The 22,814-nt window shown below is 39.3% G+C and overlaps 1 long non-coding RNA gene across 1 annotated transcript in view; it reads right to left on the bottom strand.

The window, feature by feature from the left end:
• Positions 1-22,814, bottom strand: part of LOC112450785 — a 241,257-nt gene that overhangs the window by 95,635 nt on the left and 122,808 nt on the right. Inside the window, exon 4 of the long non-coding RNA XR_003039481.2 lies at positions 21,454-21,569. This is a non-coding gene — a long non-coding RNA (uncharacterized LOC112450785). The remainder of the gene's footprint in view (positions 1-21,453; positions 21,570-22,814) is intronic.

Genomic DNA, 22,814 nt, shown 5'->3' with positions numbered 1-22,814 from the left:
CAAAACGCGGAAAGAGCAAAAGCCCGAACTTCCGGCTCAAAAGTGGTTTCGTCCAATCAGCGATTTCTCAGGTCTCCCACTGGGACCTACCTTTTCCGGTTTGTTAATGTAATTGCGTTTCTGTTTTTTGTTTGTGTGCTTTGTTTTTTGTTTGTGTGTTTCGTTGATGTTGTTGTGGTTTGCACTTCAGGGCCATTGTAGTGTAAACTATGTTTTACTTCCTCAGATAAAACACATGAATGTTTTTACCTCAGAACAAATATTCTGTAATTTCCCGTAACAAAACTCATTTTGAAAGAAATAAGACCATATCCGCTACCTTCTTCCTTATCATTTATATTTAAAACGCTTTGAAAGCAGTTTTTCACTTCCTGGTTGGTTTAAAAAAAAAAATCAATATTTGTCAGCATGCTTTTTATATAAATACACTATGTATTCAAGCTGCTTAAGTTGTGTAAACTGCACAAGCAAACAGTAAATGGTCCACATTTATTAGCACAATCGCACAATGTTTTCTATTCCCCTTCTATGCACTTTATTTATGCAGTCCTTTTGTTCTTACTCAGTGTTTCAGCTGTGTGCTTATTACATCGAGCAGTTAAGCACCCAGGCTTAAGGCTATGTATGGAAGGGTATCGTCTTCATTCCTCGGGCAGCTATAGTTTACCTCCCTCCTGAGAAGTTGGAGGGATTTGCCGCCTTGCTCAAGGGCATGTGTGCCTTAAGTTAGAACAAAGTTGGACAGACAACGCATTATTCACTGGCCCTGACTCGAGTTTTTTTTCTGCCAGACAAGGGAAAGTACCAGCAACCTTCAGGTCCAGAGCCACCTTTTAAAGGTACGTCACTGGGCTTTAAGTTGGAGACGACATTACGAGAAAATATGCAAACTTTTACCTAAAATCACACTTAATGACACATTTGTACAAACTCCTGGTGAAAATGGGCCAAAATTCCCACGGAGTTTCATACATAGACAAAAAATAAATAGTTCCAGTGCTGTGGGACATGTTTCAGTTTACAATTTGAGAAAAATTTCTTCGTAAATTTATCAAAAATGTTCTAAATTCTTGTAATAACCATACCCACAGATGCCCCCCTAGACAGAATGATAGGATTAGACAGGAGCGACTGGAAACTGAAATGACTCAGAATTATAAAGACTTTTGAGGTTTAGGTAAAATACATTCAGTGCCATGAAAAAAAATGTCCATTTGGCAGTTCACACGCAATTCTTCTCACAACCACAAGAGTTAAATGCCTTAAAATCAGAGCAGTTCTACATTAAAACAACCCATCTTTTTGAACAGGAGGACACAACCGCTAATTGTCCCCATGTATCTTGATACCCTTTCAAGGACAGTTTTTTTTAAGCTACATGGGTGGCAACAAATGATTTGACACAATTCAGCTTTTACCCATGTCAGGGTGTGATTCCATACGAGTTTGAATAAACATATTGAGATTCAATGCAATTCAACAAAGCAAAGGAACCGTTGAGGCCAGTTTACTGCTTGATTAAAAAAATGGCGGCTCATAGTTTGCTTTTAAATTGCAAAACTTTCATGAAGCCTGATTTTATAATACATACACAGAAAAATATGGCTTAGTGCAGAATTAATAAACCTGCCAGCAGCAGATGCATTTAGTACACTAACTCAGCAAATATTTTCTACAATATAAAAGAATAAAAGCTTCCTCCCTCCCTGAAATATTAGTTGTGTTGCTTTAAGCACATTTGCAGACTATCTGTTGCTGTTTCCATTGGTGGTGTTGCATTCCTGCACTGTAGGTGTGGCTAAAGAGAAAATAAACAGGAAGTGTAGCCAGAAGAAGAGCTGTCAGCTATAAAGGGATGGAGAGGGAATCTGTTCTTTATACACAAACGTAAACCTGCTTCCCGAATTTCAGTTATTAAACTGATCTGATTTCATCAGTAATAAGACTTAAATCGATGCATCTAGATTTACTTTTAAAACTGCATGAGCACACAGCTGCTGTACCGACGGCAGCTGCCTTCTGGGAATCCGTACGAATCAGTTGATCTCCTCTTCCCTAATTGACAATATAAGACTTTTTCAATTTCAGATAAATGCAAATTACACAAGACAAATAATCTAATGTAGGTAATGTAGAGGTGTATTTAAGTCAGAATGTAACCCTCCTGTTTTTTCTTTGACATTTCATTGCCAGTTTTTCTGGCTTGATATTAATAATCATAAAAAAAAAAGATAAATATTTCTTTTTTCTAATTAAATCAACTTAGTAGAACTAATTAGACATTTAGATATGTTAAAACTAAAGAAGGGCTTATTTTATACTCCAAGTCTTGTTATTATATAAATAAATGACCAGATGGTTTTAGCTTGAAGCTTGAGCGTGGCCTTTTTTTTTTTTTCAATCAGTGCAGGAAGCTGGATGTCGGGCCGCTCCCCGTTGTGTGGTTAATTACACAACGACACAAAAGATAGAGACCTGCTGATGACTTGGATGGGAGGAGGAGGAGGAGGGTGGGAGGCAGCAATAACAGAGGCTGTAAAGCCATCAAAGCTCCAGTAAATGTTGACTGAATGTCCTTGAGATCAGCGGCAGAAGAGAGGGGTGTGTGTGTGTGTGTGTGTGTGTGTGTTCAAAGCAAACTCTGAGCTCATGCGGATAACCATATAAGACATCGCATGAGTTTATTTCAAATCGATGTCTGAACGCTGTGGGTGTTAGCATGATTTACTTTACATTTTTATATAAATCATTCCATTATTTTCACAAATGCTTTCTAGTTATCAACACGTCATCTTCAGATGCTTTTATTTTAAACCTAAATGAAAAAACAAACAAACAATAAAGCTCAAATTTAAACTATAATCTTGCCACCCTAAGCAGTGCAAACAAGGTAAATCTTGTTTGCACAGAAAACAGAGTTTAAATGTGAACAAAAAGCAAATATTGAACCACTTCCTGGTGGTTGCTCCTGCACCCCACATCACACCGAGCCTGCGGGCGGTAAATACTTGAAACAACTAAATAATCAGGCAGTCAGCACATGTGCAGCTGCAGATAAACGAGGACGAGTGCTCTTGCTCTGAGCTGATCGGCGCCTTGTAACTAGGCCTACAGTACCCCAGAAGGACTACCTGCAGAGCGCGCGAATGGGTATACGGCGTCACGAGCTCGCCGCTCTGTTTATCCCATAATCCGCCCTCTGAGGGCAAGAGCGCCGAAACACAGATTGAGCGCCGTGTGTAATCTACAAGGGCATCGTCGCCAGCATTGGTGCAGGCACATATGCAAACACACTGAGACACACACGCTCTGACTCTGGGTGGCTTTCAGTGACATCTGATAACATACTGTGAGTTCTTGTATAGAAAACATTCAGACTTTCTTCATTTATGAGACAAGCTTGATTCACGAATTAAAAAAATAAAGAAAAGTCTTGTTTGCTTTGTACATAGGCAAACAGAGGCATACACACACACACATACAAACAGACGCAGAGCACTGGGTGGCTTTCAGCAACATCTGATAATTAAATTCAGCCAATCAGAGCCCATCAGACCACTGGCTGGGGGTATGTTATAGAGGCTCTTTGAAAACATGTGCTCCTGACAGGAAACACATTCTCCATTGAGTTGTATCCACATATCTCACCTCAAAGAACAGTAATAATGAGGGATTTATATGCAACTTCTTTTCTATATTAAAATTCTCCACACTTTGGGGAAGGGGGGGGCGAGCAAGGATGTTCATGGAGCTCAGACGTAAGCCACCTTTTGCCCAATTTTCAGCTCAATTTCAGCTGTAAAGAAATTATTCTGTCATTCTTCCTACTCGTGTTTCTCTTCACGTGTGTTGAAATTCGTCTCATTCGGTTTTACATCATAATCCTCTAACTTGAAATCTCTGTTCACACGTTCACATGAGGTTACGTTTAATAAGTACAGCAGATATTCAGCGGAAATGGTAGAAAACTACGGCTTGATAAGAGCATGCTGTTACTGAGGGAAACCTGCTTCACCAGAGTGCTGCAATGCATCCATGTGGCATTCAAATATATATATGACATGCTGTAAGATTAATGAAAGTCTAATCCTCCACTGCTTGCAGTCGGAGCAGTATCCACACACACACACGTGAAACCACAATGATAGGGAAGTGTTCATGCTCATTAGAGCATCTCTGTCCTCAGGTTCTGCAGCTACAGGACAAATAAGCTAAGGGCTGAAAGGAAGTCCCTTTCCATCTCCCTTCATCTCATTTCTCTCCTGGAGCCTTAAAAGCTTCGTCCGCTTTTCCCACAAAGCCTTCCTTTTCATGTCCATATGTCCCCCTTTCTTCGATGTTTAGTTCTCTTTCTGCCTCAGTGGACTTCCTTCATCATCCTGCCTCGATACGTAAACCCTCCGCTGTAGAAAGCATGTACCTCTGGAGCAACATTCGTTCTTTCCTTTGTCTGACGTCTTTCATCTTTAGTCCTCACCTGCAGGCCTCTGTGCAACAATGGCTCAAACATTTACAGACCCCAGTGGTTCCAATTAAGCTAAACAGAATACCAAGGGAACACAAGGGGAAAGCTTTTTCATCTACTGTCCATTAGGATACTTTATTAGCTCGTTGAATGTCACAAGCAATTTACCCGAGGGCTCTTTCCCAAAAAGCCCTTTTCAGCACAACAGGTTTGTAGAGCTTTGGAGGAGGTAGGGGGCGTGCTTCGTACTGTGCCGTAATTGTGCTGCCAAAACTGCAAAATCCTCGACATTCCGAGAAGCCGATGTTTCCTGCTACATAACGTTTGAGTTTGCATTATTTAAGCTGGCCCGTCATATTCAGACCTTGAAAGGCCACGCTCCAGTAATACTGAGTAACTGCAAATCAGGGCTGCTCGGCTTCAGGTCTGCCTTTTCACCTGTGAATCTGTATTTCATCGATATGTGAAACAGACAAATAACCAAATAGGCCTAATAACAAAAACCACAAACCCATCAGGCAGAACTTTAAAACCTTCAAGCTCAATATTCTTTCATTCTGTTAATTTGTCTGCAGATTGGTTAGGTTTAGGTGAAAAATATGAAAAGAAAAGCTGCCTGCTTACATTTTTTTGGGAAAACACACACACGTCTCTCTATCTTTGCAGGGACTTTCCATTGACTTCCATTCATTTCTACACCCTAACTACAGCCTAACCCTGACCCTTACCCTAACCATTATTAGTACATACCTAACCCTAAACCAAACCTAAACTCAATTCACACCTTTGTCCTAAACCTAACCCCTAAACCAAAAACATAATTTCTCCTCGTGGGGACCAGGCTTTGGTGCCCACAAGGAGCAGTTGGTCCTCACAAGGTAGTACATGTTAGGAAAATTGTCCCCACAATGTATCAAATACATGGCCACACACACACACACCACAATAGCCCATTTCACCAACACCTCAAATTGAGCCAGGGATGCCTTTGTCCCTATCTTGGTGGGATTTATTAAAGGACTGAAACAGTATGGGAGTCTGCTCACTTGGAACGTCGGCTGAGGAGGTTCTAAGAACAGAGCTGGAAGTGGGCGGGGCCACACGATGGAAAGACAGAACCTGCGCCGGGTCAAACAGAGTAGGGCCGACTCGAGCCCATAGAAAAGACTCATGTATGTGACCAGATAGTTGAAGGGTTGAGAATGGGAGATGTCGGAGACTTATTTTAAGCATCATTCTCATGTTGACGCTGCTGAATTAAGCACCAAATCTTCCTTTCCTGATTTAAGCTACATTTATGTAACCTCATATTGTAGCAGTACATGGTCGGAGCAGCTGGTGATTTATAACCAGCCAGAGTCAGCTTAAAGAGGGATTTGTTTTTGTTGCCATATTGTGGAGCTGTTTTGTAAAGCTCAGTTGTTTACACGGACATAAATGCCTTTTTTTAAAAACAGTTTACCAAGCAACTGATAATGTTCCTTTTCTTGTGAGAAGGACTTGAGTTTAGGCGTAGGCTTGTTGTTCATTGCCTTGAGCAGTGTGCATTGTTTACCACAGTAAGTAAAATCCTAAAGGATTTCAGCTTTTTTTGTCCACCTGCAAAAACAAAGATTCTGCAGGAATATTGAAAACATTTTTTCCTACTCTGTGAAACCATTTAAAGGGAAAGCAATGAACCCAACAGCACTGATAAAGTCTGCCGATAGGACACTATACAAAAATATAGAGCTTTCTTCATTTATCTGTGGCTCACCAACTAACAAGCACTTAGCTCTTCTTCTTACAGACGTTTAATTGATACTGAGCCACGCTCTGTTAGATGCATGCATCACAAAGTCAGTTTTTTGGCATGTGTAATTACCTCATGACAACAAGCACTGCTTCACTGATCAAATTAGGCCAATACACCTGCATGGTTGCACCTGCATCTGCTTCTTTTTCAAACTCTGCCAACTGCTCATTTAATTGTTGCAAAAATGCCTTTCAAGTAAATATAACAAAACATACTCAAAAGGAAAAAATGATGAATTTAAAAAAAAAAAAGAAAAGATGCAAAGTATGGTTTTTTGAACAATCTGTATACATGCGTGATCAATTTCAACCAAATCACATTTGTTTTTTTAATGTGAAAGCCAGAAATTAAAGTCAAGTAATTTTATTTGCATAGCACATTAAATAGATTTTGGCAAAAGTGCTGGAGAAAAACAAACCAAGAAAAAGAAATAAAAAGAGGCATAAAGTAACTAGGATACAGGTTCCAAACTTTAAAAAAATGCAAGAAAAAAAGATTACTTAGTTACACCTCAATGTGGGAAGTTACACAAGAACCTTATCACACTTCCATTCCCATTATCTGGTGGAGAAGGCAAGCAAGCTGGCAGCAGCTCCCACTCTTGTTTATTTGCCTTTTTTACCCCCCTTAATGGAGCCCGGCAGTGTGCCACCTGCCAAAAAGTGGCAGTGGAGAATATTTACAACACGCGTGTGGGTGAGTTTAGGTGTGTGTGTGTGTGTGTGTACGCACAAGAAGGTGCTTTTGGGCTTGTGAAAAACCAAAAGAAGGAAAGCGTGTGTGCATGTGCGAATGAGGGAGAAAGTTGTGGACTTTTTCAGCTTGCCGTTTGTCTGCACAGTAAAAAAACTGCAACAAAAAAAGAAAAAAAAACTTTTAAAAAAGAACAATATGCAAGCCAGTTGGCTGGGTGTTAAATAAAAACACAAAAACACTGAAGGTAGTTATTCCTTGAAGGAATGCATATTGCCCGCTGCCTTTCATGCTGTAGTTTTAATTCAAGATGGCTACCCCAGCCATCTGCCACATGCACATTTTGCGAGCTGCGTTAACGAGTACTTATTGATGACAACAATCGGCTACAATCACCTAAACTTGACTTAATTACCTCTAATTTTAAGTTATAGCCATTTTTGCACTGGCAAAGGTCAATCTGATATGGCAGCCATCTTTTATTGGGCTGACTCCAGATGTCAGTCAGTTGTAGATGTTCATCCAGTGATTACTTCCTGAAAGTTTCATTAAGATCTGTTCAAACGTTCATGACTTTATTCGCTAACAGACGGTGTTGACTAACAGTTATTGGTAAAATTTTAAGCAAATCTGATGCACACTGATTAGTGCACAGAGTATGTGTTAAGGATGACTCTCAGCTACTACCACACCAAGTTGCAATATCTGTAAAACTGATTTATAGCCATCTTTGAATTGGCTAATAGTGATTGGTTGTGGTGGCCATCTTGAATTGGAATGACTCAAAATTGATCAGTTTAATGTATTTATCTCATTATTACTTTGTGAAAGTTTCATTAAAATCCATGAGGTATTTTGTTAAACAGATATGGGTGATACAAACAGTTAATGTTAAAGGTTTTACACACTGTAACACTTGGCGTATGTGTTGTAAATGACTTTCAGCTACTACCAAGCCAGGTTTTTGCTTAATATCTGTAAAACTAGCTGAGTTAGTCACTTTTGTGTTGCAAAGATTGCTTTCCAAAAGTTAAGTTGTAGATGCCAACCCAATAATTACTTTCTAAAAACTTTCTGGGTGATTCATTTAAATTTGTCCAGTGGTTTATGGGATATTTTGCTAATGGTACAAAAACAGACAACAGGTGATAAAAGCTGGGTTTTACTGAACTGTGTCTTTGTGAGAGGGGTCGACCTGGCCTTGTGTCCTATTAAAAAAAGCACTTAAAACTGGTCAAGTGGCGAACAACAATCAACTGTTTAAAAAGTCTAACTACAGCTGTTTTGCGATCAACAAAAGAAAAAGATCATCGTATTCAGAGAGAGGCATCCATTTTTTTGTTTTGATGAGCCAAAAAGCTCCACAAGAGACATGCAGAAAATCAAAAGCCTGCAAAACAAATCTCTTCAGTCTGCTGCTCTGCCATTATAATGAGTGTTTCCATGGCCATCACCTTTCATAAGTGACTCACTTCCTGATGACCACTACAAACTGGATTGCTACTTCACTGAAGTGGGGGCACAAAGGAGGTAGCTTTATTCATTTATTTTGTTAACTTCATCAGCATCTGAATAAAAATCCATCACTGTAAGGATTTAACTTGCACTTTCAAATGTTTATGGTTTATGTATATTCACAGGTTAATAGAATGTTTGTTTTTGCAGGCACTTTATTTCAATAATGCCTTTCATTACTGATAAGAGTTTTGTTGAGCTCTAAATTAGCTTGGTAATGGTGCGTTCTCCTTAAAGCCCATAAAGAAGTCACACTCTCCTAACTAGAACGTATTGCATAGTTATTATGTGGCTCATTTTACTAATTTCCCCTTCAAATCTCTGCAGAGAGAGAACAGCCTATCGAGAGTGCAGAATAAAACAGATTTTTCTGGATGCAGAGTGTGTTGAATGTTGTCAGATCCAAAGCAGTGAAAGGATGCAGTCTCAGTGAAGCGCACCTGGGACGACGAGATCTGAGGACTGAAACACGAGCGTTATGACAGGTTGAACAATTTTTTTTATGCTTAAATGCAGTAAGTGTAAAGATAATTCAAAGTGATTTCTCAATCAAAGTATTGTAACAAAAAGAAAAAACACTCGCGGAATTTAAGTTCACCATAAATGGAATATTTCGTCAGAGTTGCATGCTTCCAGCTAGTTCAGACTTTTTGAAATGGGGTTCTTTAAAAAGTTCATGAACAATTGTTGAAAGTAGCTCAATTAGGAGAAATATAGTTTAAGTTTGACTGGACTGACAGTTGATTGCCACCATCTTAAAACTAATCCTAAAAACGTCATAGCAGTTCCTGTGAATACTGTTTTATAAATGTTAACATTCATATTAGTTTTACATTACATGGTTATTTCAGCAGAAATGGTAAATAGACTAATTATATAGCACCTTTGTAGCCAACCAGGCTACTTAAAGCGCTTTACAACCCAATCTGTGTCCTCATTTACCCATCCACACAGCACTATTTCTACACCTCTACAAAGCTAATCCGAATAAATCATTCTACAGAGTCTAATCAGTGTTTTAAAGTCCATTCATACACCGATGGGGCACACATCAGAGGCAATGAGGGGTTCAGTGTCTTGCCCAGGGACACTTCGACACATGACTGCTGCCAGGAATCCAACCTCCAACTCTCATTGGGGTTGGAGAAGCCGTCCTCACTCACTGAAGGACTCCTCTAACCACCGAGCCACGGCCGTACCAGAAATTAACATTCCTGCAGAAGGTTCTTCAGGTTTCACCAGAAGTGCTACAGCTAGCTGTCAAAGAACCACCGAATTCTCTCAACATGCAATGCAAAATTAGTGACAATGCAAAGGTTTTAAAAGTATATTTCTATAAAATGTTTGAGCCTGAAGTTGTTTAAAGACAGCAGGAATCCACTCAGACTAGCCATTAGCTTGTCAGTTCAGTTATATTAAACCAGGGGTGTCCAATCCTGGTCCTGGAGGGCCGCTATCCTGCATGTTTTAGATGTTTCTCTGCTGCCACACACCTGATTTGAATGACAGTGATTAGCAGGCATCTGCAGAACTTAAAGGCCTGCTGAAGAGCAGGAAACAACTAAAACGTGCAGGATAGTGGCCCCTGAGGACCAGGATTGGACACCATTGTATTAAACTATTTCTCCAGACTGAGGTCTTTCAAAGAGCCGTCAACAATAACATATTTATTGTTCATACCCTTTTTATATAATCACACTTCATCTTTACTAAACTTCAGTTTCTCCATATTTTAACACACGCCCACATGGAGCTGCAACATGCAAGGATGAAACCACAGCCACCTCCTTGATGTATGAACCTGCCTTATGGAAAATACTTTAAATTTATCTTATCCTTATTTAAATTCAACAGCTTACTCCAAAGTAACCTATAAACTACAAATCTATAAACTTGAACATCTATTAGCACATTTTTTTATTATTAGTGTAAATATTTTATAGGTTTTTGTAAAAACTTCTCAGTTGCGAATTGTTTTAGGTTTTTCTTAATTATAGTACTTTTAAACCATGTGGTTTAAAAAGGGCAAAATAGAACAGTAACAGAATATTATTCTTTTTTGTAGTGGAACCAAGTGAGAATAGCTGCTATATTTGTAAAACGAAACAGTTTGACTCTGCTCTCACACAGGGGCACATACAGTTTACAACCGGGGATTTACCATCTATATCTGACAGTAATCTTTGACAAAAAGGACTGTGTTGATATAAAATTAAAAATACAACATTAATCATAAGACTGATGTTTGTAGCCAGCTCATTTTAATTCAGACTTCATTAATTTACTTCTAATGATCCGTCTAAAAGAGCTGGAGACAACATGCTGCTGCTTTTTCCCCACTTCTGTTTAGCTGTTTGTAATTTAGAAAGACAAAACTTACATTTATACTTTACAGATTGCATCAAATTGAATGTTGTCCTGGATCAAACACCTTTTTAATGGAGGCTTGGTAAACCTGGTTAGATTCTTGAAATAAAAATATTGTTATTTTGCAGTATTAAATACTTGGGATGCTTGCCTTAGCTTTTAACCATTCTTTTTTTTTGCTTGTATTTAACTATCATTAGCCCTACTTCATTCTTAATTTGAAACTGCAAAGAAAATGGGACACTCCTTTAAGAAGCCAACAAAGCCCTGTGTCTTTGCCATCCCCCTACATCACAAAAGGATGGAGTCATACTCCAACACGAGCTTACAAAATGTGGGGCTAAAGATTAAAACTTGTTCATGCTTTCTGTGTCCTCTCATCTCATTGTCTTACCTTTCTGCTAAGGTCTGACAGCCAAACTCAGCAGATGACCACATGCAGTACAAATTTTTGGGAAGCGGCCTATAGGCGGTACAGTAAATGCCTCTTCCATCTAATATGTTGGTTTTGTGTGAATACTGTGAAATGCGGCTTGCATTTGGATAATTTAACAAGGATCCCAAGGACATAAAAAGTCAAATTCCTGATTAGAACATTCAAATTTTGTGTCTTCTTCCTGCCTTTTGAACACAGTTGATAAATCAGTGCATCATCACCACCTACGGATGTAGTAAGGAACTCTTGACTCCTGAATGGAACCCTGTGGTGCAGCTAAAACTGTGACATGAACGTGTGGGTGCATGTATTGTTTACCCACTTGACTGCAGAAAGCATGAACAACTGGAAATCTGGGGTTTGTTATGATCCAGCCTCAGACAAAAGGTTTTCAGTATAGCTGTCAGTCTGTTGATTTAAGTTTTTGGGGAAAAAAAAAACATTTTTCAGTATCTTTTTTTTTACCTTTCAAAGACAATAAAATTATACGTAAAGAAAATTGTTTTTCTTGTCCAGATGAATGTTACTGGGAGTTTAGTAGCCTTACTGCCTGAGAAATGAAGATGTTGGACAATGTTATTGATTCAACAGAGAGATACCTTTTTCCAAATGTTTAAAGATTAACCAACACCTGAGAGGGGAGCAGTACTTGCCACATCTTGTGAGACTCAAGTAGAAGAACTTCGTGCTTTAAGTAGATCTGTATGCCTCATTGATTTGTCTTTACACCTGCCTGCATCCATGCTCTCTATGGCTGTACTGTACTCGTCTATGGCTGTCCTTAATGCTCCAGTTGAGAGAGAGAGATTGAAGTGGCTGTGTTTCCAACATTTCCTCATCCCTTTTATCATTGTTCTCATTGCTCAAAGATGCTCCACAGATCCAGGACACTCCGATTTTGTGGTCTGCATGCAAGATGATATCCCATTATCGAGTCAGATGTGCAGCTTTAGAGCCAAGCTTCAGCTGAAACGTAATGATATAACCTACGCCAATTTTCTTTTCATGTATACACATTTCCATGCCTGCACCATCAAATTGAGAAGCAGCAAAAAGTCAAGAGGACCAGAGAGCTAAATCGGAGGATTCACCAGACAGAAAGATCTCAGATTACCAGTTTTCTTGAGGCACTGCAGTGCCATCAGACAGCATTTGATAAGAGTGTGACCAACACCAAAGGTCGTGATAGCAGCGAGGGCAAAAACAGCCTCAGTCACTGCAGTTGCAAACAAAATTGCTGGGGTTAGAGTTTAAAATGAAGTCTTGGCATTCAAGAAATTTAGAAAAATACAAATAAAAGGGTTTAGTTTGGATTCAGAAGACCGTTGCTGTAACTCAAGGCTCTATTGTACTCATTTTTAAGTTCAGCTTTTTCAAAATCTTGACGTTAAATATTGCTGCAGGGTTAAGGGAGTTGCACTTTCAAGCCAATCTAAACACAGGTTGTTTCTCTGCCAAACCAATTCAAGCAAACCCCGTAACGCACACATTGTCATGCGTCGCCGCTCAGCTCAAATGACTTACAAAGAAAGCGGGGAGAGGCAACATTAGCAGCAGTTGGATAGACTGGATGCATAAAAATATTAGAGGGTGATTTATGGCCCATGTCGATAGTCAGTCCCAGGCAAACAGCGCTGTGTAAGCAGAGGCCCTCCTGGCATCTCTATCGACCACTCCGGTACAATGGGTGACAGGAAAAGATTTCAAAGCCATAATTTTTCTGCATCAGTACAACAGGAAAATATACCTTTGTGACAACAAGCTCAAAGTTCAATTTGTATTCTAACCTCAAAAAAAAAAAAACTCAGATAAACACAAATCTGAACAAAATCTGAATTTTGCAAAGTGATTGTCTGTTTTGCGCTTTAATTATTTCAGTGTCAGCAAATGATAAAATTAATTTTGCTTCTCTTTCCAGAACATTACAGCTACCAAATTATAATTCATTTTGTTTGATGTTTTGCAAAGAAACAGAACAGGAAAAGAAAATTACAAACAGACAAATTATTTATAGATAATTACAAAGCAATTCACTGCATGCTCAACTTTTTTCTTTTTTAATTAGTTAAGTGCAACGCCCGCTTCACTGATGAATAGCAAACAACAGGAGCATTATGTTGCAATTGGAACAGGCTGCTTGACAAGATTTTTAGGTTTATTTTTCAGTTCAACCAAAAACGGCTCTTATAAACCCTGAAAAGCAAACCGTGTTAGGACCGATAAGGCTGCAGTTTGTGTGCATTCGGCACCATTTGTAATCCACTCCGAACAAATCTTCCCCAGAAAATTTACTGTACCATTCAGTCCTTTCCTGGAATAAAAAACAAAAGGATGAACTGAGTTCATCAGGCTGCAAAAAATTAAAAACCTTAGGGGGTTTTATGTGTAGTATGTCTAAATTATAAGATGAGGTAAGATGTTTCAGCGCTGGCTGTATGTGCATACATGAATTATTGACATTCACTGTACAACCACAGCACTCTGGTGGCAGAAACTATTTTTTTATTTTTTATTTTTTAAAGTCAGCACTTCACCACGTACATAGACGAGACTTTACACTGCAATCTGAGCTCACAGACTGAACACCAACATATAAAAGATGAAACAATAGAAAAATTAAGCCTGAGTGCATGGGGTTGAGTGAAACATACATTCACAGATAGTGTGCTGACCTTCAGTGATAATAGACATTTTAAAAAAGCCAACGGACTATCTCCTATAAAGGTTGAGGTTTCATCACGTACATGCTTTTGTTTTCTTTCTTGACTTAGTCTGGAAGACTCAGACACCAATTTTTCTAAAGAGCAAAGAGTAAAAATAATCATGGGAGGTTTATCCTGGGGTTAAAGGGATAATTTAGATTTTATTTTGAAGCATTAAAAGGTTATAAACAATCTCTCACCTGTTGTAGCTCTTCGAAAAACCTCAGTTTGGAAAAATGGAGTTTAATTCTGACTGCATAGATGACCTAACCGAAAGTCTGAGCACAGCCAAGACCAGAGCAGACCGCTGCCATCCTAAAGCAACTCCAATATCAAAAAATTTCAGAGCATATAAACATCTTCAATTTTACATCACACTGTTATTTCACCTAAAAATATTTTGATATTCATGCAGAAAGTGCCTCGGGCTGTTTCAAGACTGCAGCAATCCTTTTTGCTCTCGGCCACGCTCAGACTAGATGTTCGCTTGTCAATCTGGTCAAAATCAAACCGTTTCTGCAAACCGAGGTCATTCAAAGAGCTATTTACAACCGATAACAAATTAATTGCTTCTGACTTTTCTATCAAAGCCCGCTTGAAAAGATCTGAACAACTGCTTTAACAAGTTTGCTCAACCAGCACCCCTCACTTCGTTTCCTCTCCTCCAACACCTCCACCATCCTGCAGGCCTGGAAAACACTCACTAGGTATCCTGTGGTAGCTCCAGATTTTTTTAGTTTGTAGTAGGCATCATGAAAATGAGCTGAAAGGAGTTTATTGCCTTAAAAAACTAAATGTCCAGCAAGTCTTGTTTGTAAAAACGTTCTGGTACATTTAGACAGGACAAAAAAAAAAAAAGCTGCTTTCGTGGGTAACGCCACTTTTGCAGCTGAATTCTTGCCACTGAATTACAGAGACTTCCTTTATTGTTCATCTTTATAGCTACACCTTGCCAAAAATATACTTTTTTTTTCCCCTTTTCGGTATCGTTCAGGATACTAAACTGATGAGATACATAATGATGCTGAAACCAACCATTTATCGCCACAGAGTTCTCATCTACAGCAGGGTCTCCAATCCTGGTCATCGAGGTCCACTATCCTGCATGTTTTCCTTGTTTTCCTGCTCCAACACACCTGATTCAGTGGTTAAATGACCTCTTCATGTTTTCCAGAAGCCTGTTAATCACCCATTGATTCAAATCAGGTGTGTTGGAGCAGAGAAACAAGTAAAACATGCAGGATGGTGGCCCTGAGGACCAGGATCTACAGATAACGCAAACTGAGTCCTATTTGTAAACTTTAAGATGTTCCATCCAGCACAAAACAAACTGGAAATATGGGCACTGATTTATTTAGAAAGCAAAGTTGCTCTGCTTCAGCACCTTGTACCCTTAGTTGTGAAGGATGCTGCTCACACAACAGATGAACAGTCCAGTTAGCACAACGGGATCCCCGGAGCGCTTCATGTTACACCTTGGGGGTAAAAAGCCAGAGGCTGGTGATCCTCTGTCAACACCATCAGCTCACCAGAAAGGGGTGGATGGTTCTCTTTGGGACAGAGCTCAGGTCAGTGTGAGCCCTCTGCCCCACTACTGCCCTCAGGTTGTTGCAGTCAGGATTTTATTTATTTTTTTATTGTTTTTAAACCAGTTAGTTTATTCTGCTTCCCTCCCACATGACCGGGCTGCCTATTCTGAACACTGCAGTCAAGAAAAGTCACTAAGTAACAGAGGTTTTACAGAGAGGCATGAGCTTTACATCAGTCTGAACAGACAAGGTATGTCTCTTAATCTCTGCTGGGAGGTGTGTATGGTTTATTCTAGAGGTCATGCACTAATTCTTTCACCTTGCTGACACTCACTATAGCATTAATAGTGTATAAAGCCAACTTGACAAGTGGAGCACAAAAAACCCCACATCATACTGAAAAATACTGCAGTAGTTCTTTGTTAGTGAAATCCTACTGAGCAACCGATGCAATTTTAACACTCAGTTCAGCCGTAGCTCTTTCCCAGTAATTTTAGTTTGAATGTAGCTCAATCACTTTAGTCTTAATAACTTAATTTCTATGCTACACAAACAGCTGAATAAATATAATATAAACCACCAAACCCTATAAATGATGCAAAAATACCAGAGAGTTCAAGCCAGGAATTTACCACCAATTGATATGGTCGATTTGCAGTCTGAGTGTCTTTATTTACCCACTTTCACTGGTATTATAGTCATGGCATCAATGTCATCATCAAAAAACAATCATGTCATTCAACTGAGGGTCAACAAATGAGATGTGGGAGCCTGGAAAAACGCAAATGAAGCTAAAGTGTTAGTTTGAATAACAATCAATGTTATGTTAAATCAATGCCACAGGGTTCTAAAGAGATCTTGCGTGGAATTACAATGTCTACAAATGTGATGGAAACATGTTTTTTTGCAAGGACAATGTCTGTTTGAGTGTGTAATGTCCTATTACTGCCACAGAGATAACTAGGGAAATAGTAGTGGTGCTACTCTCAGAGAGCGATCCTGATTGCAAGACTCTCCGGACTACGTAAAACCGTATCATGATCAGCAAAATAAATCTCTCAGTTGCCAATCTTTGAGTCCTTGAAGTAAAAAACCAAAAAGAAAAACCATATAAAGTAGCTGTTAATAATGGTAGTGGTTAATGTGAATATATAGTTATGTATTTATATTTTACTGGCATATGAAGATATAAAAACAGTTTATTTTAGGTTGCTTAGAAACATCAGACCATAAAGGCTGTCTGCTAATAATACCTCTGAGAGACTGTAAAAGAGGAAACAGAACCTCATATGTAATAAAAATGTGGGTCCACTGCAACATATCGCAAGATTCAACAACAACAATGTAATCATATATTTTCCTATCATCATGTGGCTTTAGGTGGTCTTGTATTATATGTGCGCCATAACCTCTCTGTTGCTGGTTATCTCAGTTGGATGTGAGAAGCACTTAAAACCAGAGCACCCGAGTTTATTCCCCTACAATGGCAGCGTATACTTTCTCCTGCCAATCTCTGCTAATCGCACACTTCCATTCAACATCTGAATCTAGTTTTAGACATCTGAACTTTCACTTTAAGACTAAATTCAATCCAATTTTAGCCTACAAGTCTATAGACATTTAGACAGCTTTTTATCCCAAAATTCTCAATAGGGTAATGAGTGCTTTCGCTAACAGTAAGTAGTGTGAGGAAGTTTTTTTCCAGTTAGGCATACTTCTTAAACTACATCAGATATAAAATTAACCCAATGCATCTAGTATATTTACAGAGAATATAAATTATACATTGCTTATTATATATCATCCTCATCTGTTACTATGGCAACATTCTGTACCGTTCTGTAGTCTTCCTTTACAAACATCCCTATATTTTATGGTGTCTTTCTTTAATTGTGTTTCCCCAGATGCCCAGGGTCAATCTTGTAGGATTTGCGGTCAGATCACCAGCTACTGAGAACAACTGTCATTCATTTTACTCTGTAGCCTCGGGCCTAGAAAATCTATGGATATGCTCACATACACACACGCCCACATCATCATCCGACATACAACACGCATGGAAATGCACCTACACAAACAATCGTCGGCAGATCTCTGGTCAAGAATAAAACCTTGATGTTCCTGAGATGCAGGGAGTTTAGAGGAGACATTTCCAAGCACAGTCTCACCACAAGGTCACAGCCTGCAGGCAGCAGCAGCAGCAATAACGGCTCTCCATCTCCCAGCCCCATTTAACTGACTGATGCTTTTTGACATGGTGCAGCGATCGAGCCAGTTAGCCTTTGGGAGGCTTCAATTAAGACCAAGACTTAATACAGCAGAGAACTTTGCAAAGCCCTGATATGAGGTTACAGCCAGGCTCAAATCAATAAGAAGAACAAGGTTTAAGCCTGCAGTGCTGCTCCAACAGCTGAGAACTTCAATGTCATAGTGACAGCGAGGTTTGTAGGCGGTGGCTGCAGATTTTACACTGAATACTCCCCAGGTTGTCCTTCAAGAAGGAATTTGAGACTCTCAAAGGCGATTAGATGTTTCTCAGTGAAGTGACTGTTGGAGGCAAACAGGTGCACGAATCTGCTTGTGAAAAACCCGTGTTTCAGTCTTAAAGATGCAAATTGGAAATTGTTTCAGCCGCACCTGTTGCCAGCGTGGCGTACTGCACGCAGACACGCATGGACATAGATTCTGTTCCGGTTTAAATAATGAAATAAAGGAGCGGGGATGTGAGTGACGCAGTTGCCACACTATTTCACGGCCCCACGGACAGATCCATTTCCTCGCAGAAGGCTTGTGATCCAGCCAAGGCTCCTATATAACTGCTACTGCCACCTTGCATCAGCTCTATGTACCTGATTTATGGACAAGATGTGTGCAGTTACACACTCCCTCAGGAACAAGGCCTATTTGAGTTTGGCAGGGGCAATTAAACAGCCGATTATCGGCCGGGGAAACTGGAATATTACCTATGATGATTATTATTTTTACTTTCCATCTATGTGATTCTTGCATAAAAAGAAACCTCCCAAGTATTGCACCTTTTCTACAAATTTGCATCAGCTTCACAGCAAAAATCAAATGCAGAACTCCTGTCTGTCTTTTCAATTCTTGAGTATGAATTGCACATCACAAAAAAACAACAAAAAAAAAAAAGCAAAACTCCTTTTTTGTTTTCATCAAAGCGGTGAGTGTGCCAGCAAAACAAAATTTGATGGAGCAGTGAAAAAACAACGTTGAGTCAGGCAGACCTTGAGGTTGGCTCTACATCATTTTCCCCCTACAGTGCGAGTGCATCATTGTCTGGGCTGTAGCAGTCAGAAGTGACAACTGAGGGTGACACTGAAAGGTCTTGGAGTTCAGCTGCCTCTGACAGAATGCCACACACAGAGAGAAGAAGGGATGTGACAAAACAACAACTTTAAAGCACCAAGGGTTTCTCTCACTCACACACACTCACAGAAATGTGCATTTTCTTTTCTTGCCTCGTACATTCATTCCTCACGCAATCTTCTCCTTGGTGTCAATTATTTTAAAGCACACATTCAGAGGGGTTGGATATAATAAAGAATTTATTGGTTATGGAAAAATGAACAGCCAAACTTAGGGAAACTGACTGCTCAGTAAGCCTTCGGGGTACAGCTCATCAAAAGTGAAGATTGGCGTTTTTATGTTTTTGGAAAAAAAAAAAATCATATATATATATACACACACACACTATATGGAAGGATGTAATGCTATTGTCAACTTTCATGAAATGGACTTTCTGAAATTTTAAACACTGATGCTTCCTGTAAACAGTCTGTTACCTGCCATGTAGTAACCAATCAGACAACATGATTGGCTAGATGTACTGAGTTTAGTTCTGGCTCACATTATCAGATATCTAAAACTGTAAAGGACTTGGACTCGTCATTGTGTTTGAGCTCAATACTATAAACTTTTTCAGGTGACCTGTGTCCCACTGTACGATATAAGATTCAGTAGATGCCTAACAACAATTTTTGGCTGCAGCATCGAGTCAAACATCTGACTGATATCAGTTCAACAATTAAAAGGAAACAAGGACTGGTTTTGATGGTCTTAATAGATTCAAACTTTAAAAAGAGGGGGAGGAAGATGAGAAAATGATGAAGGCTGTGGATGCACTCATGGCTAGGAAAAAAAAGACAGCCCTAGCATCAAACACTGCACATAGTAAAGAAAAGAACCTGTCACCCTGAACAATCACAGACCGTTGATTCAAACTCACAACCAAATATTTTCTTATGATTCTTTTACAACAAAGACTTTTTGCCTACAACATCTGAAAAACAGTTTAAACCCCCTTTCCCCGTTAGTTAGCTGTGGGAAAGAACTCGTTCGATGCTTCTTGCTTCTGATTTCAAAAACAAAAGCAAAAAAAGCAAAATTTATTTGCTGTATTTACAGTTTTCATTGCCATGCAAAAGTGTTTTTGGTGATAAACTTCTTTTTTTTCTTTTTTTATACAAATGCTTTTCAAAATCAATATTTTTAAAGAACTTAAATTTTAATGCATCTTTGTAGGCTTGACAGGTTTTGAGAAACAACAACAGTAAAGTCCATTATAACTATAATATATGTCTGCTAGAAACCAGAATCAATGGAGCTGGTTATTTCTCTGTCACCATTTAGTTTGAATGATGAAAATGCTTAAAAACTGAGAGGAAACAATGCTAAATAAATGAAAAAAAGGTACTATTGCTTTGGTCATGCTTAGGAAGTTCTTTAAATTGCTATAAAAGAGGCAAACTGTCTGTTACAATCACACTGACTCCTGGGTTTTTGCAACCAAGTGACCAGAGAGCCCTTTGGCTGTGTTTTTAGCAGGCAGTTTTTGAAAATCATTGACTATTTAAGTCCATGGCTTGCTCTGTCAAAATGCCACACAATGAGCGGAGAAGGGGCGTGAACATCATTTTTGTTGTCCACCTCCACCTACGCTGCACGTGCCCCTGCCCACGTTTATCATTTAATCCAGTGGAGTACACTTGAAATGAAAATTGGCAGATTTAAACCAGATTTTTTTGAATTTATCAGTGTGGTTTTTAGACCTGGACATTTGGGGATGTATCCTCGGATGTTTTCCATCAAAGGAGAGACACCATGCAGGTGTCCAATTTACAAAAACTAAACTGTGATAACCATCTTGAACATGATCAAAATTCAAGCGTTCAGGCTGTGAGCCTCTTCGACTCATACAAGAAAACTGAACCCCCAGAAACATTTCTAGACATTTAAAAAGACTCCCTCATGAACGCCGTTCACCAATTAGTCACCAGCAGTCGCAGCCCGGTGAGATACTGACTTTATGGCTTTTCGTTAATTTAGGGATGACAAGAACATTGTTGCCTCACATCAAAAGTGTGTTTTAGTCTGCTCTAGGTGGTGCCGATTCTGCATGTTCTTCCTGTGCTTGCATTGAATGCGCCTGGGTGCTCTGGTTTAATCCCACAGTTTGAAGAAAATAAAGTTAATTGGTGAATGGAGTATACACCCCCCCAAAAAAAACAACTGACTGAATTCTGATGTTGGGCTCTGAAGTCTAATTATATTCAAGTAAAAAGCCATTTTAAATCCCTGCATTTAAACTCAACACATTAGCTTCAAATAGCAGGTGGTCGGGAAGCATTTTGCTTTTAAACCACACCTGGGGTTACCATGGTAACACGAGCTGTCAATCATTCCAAGGGCTGAAAATTACAGTTCACAACTGTAATCTAACTGACATCACATCAGGATGTGCTCGCACTCCGTGGATGCAGCACGCTTTAAAAAGTGCTGGAACACAGGAGGAAATGTGTGAGCGGTGGGTTCATCATAGCTTTTAGTTGTTTGATGTGTGACCGGGGGGGTAGGAGAGGGCAAAAGCAGAGACGTCTCTCCTCATTAGACCTGATGTGGCCCGTCCTGTCACCGACAGACTCGTATCCTACCTCCACCAGTCGCAGTGTGGCATCAGTCCATCCTGGTGAAGTGCACCTCTCCTTTTCCCCTCAAGTCAGAATCACTGCGCCCTCCTGATCCAATCGGCCACGCACATCAGCATCACCTTGTGTGAACAGAGAAGATAGAGAAAAATGGTTTACCGTTTCAAGTCTGGCCAGGTGCGGCAGCTTCTCAGTCAGTTCAGCCTCCGGGTGTCAACTTATTGTTTCACCTGCTAATCAGGCTCGTTTGTCTATTGCTCTTTCTGAGTTGCTACACCACTTTTACTTTGAAATGTAGGATAAGATTTACCAGTGGAAAGCCGGGAAGTACTCGAGTCGAAAAGCAGCTTTTAGTGCTCAAATTTTAATAACCGTCTTCACCAGAAAATTATAAAAAATAAAACTAACATTCCTTGAAAGAATGCATTGAATGCATTCCATAATATTTCCATAAAAATAATTATCCAATGCTAAATATTATCAATTCAAGTTTTTAAAACTGGGTTTGGAGCTTTAAGACAGCAAAAATCCACTTTCGTCTTAGTCTTGCTTCGACTAGTTAATCTGGTTAACTTAAGCTCATTAATCTGGTCACAAACTTTCTCCAGACTGAAGTTGTCCTAAATGTAAAAAAAAATGTTCGTAATATTTCCATAGAACCCCACTTCAAAAATATCTGAATTCTTGCTTTAAGATAGTTTTTCTTAATGATACTGATACACTGACCAGAACAGAAAGGCTTATATTATTTGAATTCATTAAGCAATTTAAAAAACATTTTAATTCACGGATGTCATGGAGGAGGGATGGTGGAAGAGGAGGATGCTAGGATAGGGTAAATGAGGTAGATCTAAAGGGAGAAAAATGACAAAGATTTAAATATTTTCAACCTGCCAACTATACCTTGAGTGATGTGTGTTCTTGTTTTTTTTAAAGTTTGTCAAATTGTGTTAGAGGTCAAGTTGGAATTAAACAACAGATTATAATTAGCGGCTAAACAAACACCCTTTTTACATTTGCCGCCAACTCCTGTTTTCACCTCCACACTCCAGCTTCACAAGCATGCAGGCAGCAGATGCATTAAAAACAGAAGTCGAAGACAAAAACAGTTCTTGTTGAGAAAAAAAAAAAAAAAAAGCAGCTTAGCAAATGCTGCCAGCTGCCCGTGTGTAAATACATTTATACATTCAAGCACATACACCTGCGTAGTTTCCTTGGAAACCGGAGGCCAGAAAACTTGAGCCGAGCGTTTCAGGGAATTTGAGAATCACACTGTAAATATTCACTTTTGGAAGATTGAATTTATTTCTCTAAACTAGACTTTGGAATAGTTGCATACCTAATTGATTTTGCGGAACTCTTAAGGT

The sequence above is a fragment of the Kryptolebias marmoratus genome, linkage group LG18, assembly GCF_001649575.2.
Source record: "Kryptolebias marmoratus isolate JLee-2015 linkage group LG18, ASM164957v2, whole genome shotgun sequence".
NCBI classification, from domain to species: domain Eukaryota; kingdom Metazoa; phylum Chordata; class Actinopteri; order Cyprinodontiformes; family Rivulidae; genus Kryptolebias; species Kryptolebias marmoratus.
This window is presented reverse-complemented; position numbering and strand designations above follow the sequence as displayed.